The following is a 3,167-nucleotide window of genomic DNA, read 5'->3' on the forward strand; positions in this document are numbered from 1 at the left end:
GTGACTTCTGGATCTGTTCTATTTGGACAGTGGAATTTCAGTGTGACTTCTGTTGTATCTGTTCTATTTGGACAGTGGAATTTCAGTGTGACTTCTGCTGTATCTGTTCTATTTGGACAATGTAATTTCAGTGTGACTTCTGTTGTATCTGTTCTATTTGGACAGTGGAATTTCAGTGTGACTTCTGGATCTGTTCTATTTGGACAGTGGAATTTCAGTGTGACTTCTGTTGTATCTGTTCTATTTGGACAGTGGAATTTGAATGTGCTTCTGCTGTGTATTGTACGTATTTAAACAGTGGAATGTCAGTGTGACTTCTGCTGTATCTGTTCTATTTGGACAGTGGAATTTCAGTGTGACTTCTGCTGTATCTGTTCTATTTGGACAGTGGAATTTCAGTATGACTTCTGCTGTATCTGTTCTATTTGGACAGTGGAATGTTAATGTGACTTCAGCTGTATTTTATATACAATAGAATTATTTTGGGTTTGTTGGGCACGTCGATTGTTTATTGACGTGACACTACAGCGTGCCAGGGCAAACAGCCTCGCGTGAAATGTTTGGCACACGTGCTATATGAGATTCTTCTGACTAAACATTTAAGAAGTATCCAGACCTTCTTAAGATCATGCTGTACAGAAACTTTAAAATTCAGGTGTCTTAATCTACTTTAAATAACAAACTTGTAAAATGTTAATGAGTTCAAAAAAGTTTGGCTAAATAAATATTATTACAATAAAAATAATTGAAATACATCTCGATTTGCAACATAATGAAAATCACGAAAGCGTCAAAATCATGGGCGTCCGCGCGTGTGTGTGTGTGTGGGGGGGGGGCACTTGCTCCCCTGGAAAATGAGAAACATAATTATTTTTTATTCAATTCACGAGTTCACACTACTTTGCCCCTCCGATTTTCTTTGGACGCCCATGGTCAAAATTGTCCTTTTTCATTGTATGGTTTAAAATATAAATTGATGGAGATATTGTTTCCACGATAGATTGTATGAAACTTATAATTTACAAAAAATATAGTACTTTGAATTTCATCGAATATGGTAGCAGTAGTAGCGATATATAACTTCTGTCAATTGATAACTTTCACTAAAACGCACACAGCGCCGTCTACGGGATGAGGAGTTATTACGCCTTTCGTTAGATAAAGCTGAGCTCGTACTTTTGTTAATTAAGGACCAGTGATTAACTGCTTTCAGTTTTTTTCACACATCATATTTTGAAAAATTGTAATTCCGCGTTCGTCTTTCCGAAGATACTGTTCAGTATAGGATTTGGTATACTGGATAAAATCTGAACAAGGTTGATTTCTTTTTACAACTTTCGAACAATGGCGGCAGCTAGTTAACACCAATCGCCGTCAGTTCTTGATAGTTTTCAGTTTCTCAAAGTTAATTTTTTCTCGTGACATATACGTTACGTGGCACGTGCACCTGTTGGTGTCTAACGCACAGTTTTTTGTTGTTAAGCACAAAGCTACATAATGGATATCTATACTCTTCCCACCACGAGTATATAAAAACCGATTTTTGGCGTTATAAGCTCGACGATTTATCGCCGAGCCGGTAGAGGCTCTTTAAACAGAAAACCTAATCTAACAAATGGGAAGATTTCATGTACAAAAGTTGTATTAGGTATTGTCAAGTGTATAACCGATAAGTTATTGAAGTAAAAAAATACAACCTTTATTAACTTGTAAATGTTTCGAACTTCTGTTTTCCGGAGAGTAAAAACGGTAACCCTAACTTAGCTCACGGTCTATAATAAAATAGTCCCATGTTAATATAAATCATTTATTTAGTACGTACCTACTCGGATAGTACATTTTGAATTTGGCACATTAACTATGTGTTGCTTTTAAAAATGGAGCTTATTTTAGCACCCATTAGAAGAATGGCTAAGTTTTACAAACTTAAGTTTTGATTCAATTTAGACTAGTTTTAGTTTACTACTACGTGGATCTCCATACTTGTATATAAATTATTTTCATTACATTTAGTTAGAAATACATTTTACTTATCGAAAGGTACATATATAAGATAAGGGCCTTAACAAAAAAAACAAAACAAATATACCAAAAAATTCCGATGTTTTTACATCTTTTCAACGCCACAAGTAAGCGTAACAAAGTCCATCCAAAACTCAAGTCCAGCGCGATTAGGTTTATCCAAATCATAGCAGAAGTGTTTCTTGCTTACTTAAGAACAACAATGAATTTACCAAGACGATGAGAAACTAATAAACACGAGAAGGTTTAGTTTTACCCCACGTTTACAACTACTCCTAATTTGGGTCACTGGTCAAAGTTGATGTAATTCGAGGTTATATTTTAGGCATCATAACACAAAACGAAATGACTTCCAATGAGCATTTCAAGTATGCTAATCTACATCGAGGTAGGGTAGGTACTGAGAATATGTAAAATATTTTGTTAATTAAAATTTGAGCTTTTTTTTATCACCTACCCACAACAGTAGCCTTATGTTTGTTTGTTTGTCGAGCACAAAGTTATATAACAGGCTAGCTGTGCTCTGTCCACCAGAGGTATCAAACCCCCTAAGACTTACCACCGAGCCTCGTGTTTGTTACACGCGATTCCCAAAGACTTTTATTCTAGTTAACTCCTTCTGGAAGAGCAGATGTTTTATGTAGAGGGCACTGGTGAGAGCATGTTGTTTGGGTATTCTCATCTTAAGTATACACAGTATAGAAAGGCAATTTAATCGATATTCAAACACAATTTATCGCCCAGATCTAATACACAGTGTCAAATGGTGCACTTTTTAAATAAATCATAATACTGATGTTAACTTTAAACTTTGGACATAAAAAAAATTTTCCTTATCGGTACCATTCATACAGATCATTTTCTCCAAGGTGTAAAATCAACACAAGTTTAGAAATATTTTTCTCGTTTACACGAGTTTTCACTTGCTATGTTACAGACGTCTTTTTTTTTTAAAGGTACTTAGAACCAGTTATTGTAGAAGTTAGGTTACATACGATTCTTTATACAATATGACACATTAAAAGTGAGATAATCTTTGATACAATGATCGAAAGACCTCACAAACATGTACATAAATTCTATTTTTAAAATGTCTCAAGAGCTTCTGATTACAAAACAAAAAGCCACACACACACACAAAAACA

Source organism: Limulus polyphemus, unplaced genomic scaffold, assembly GCF_000517525.1.
Source record: "Limulus polyphemus unplaced genomic scaffold, Limulus_polyphemus-2.1.2 Scaffold6868, whole genome shotgun sequence".
NCBI lineage: Eukaryota > Metazoa > Arthropoda > Merostomata > Xiphosura > Limulidae > Limulus > Limulus polyphemus.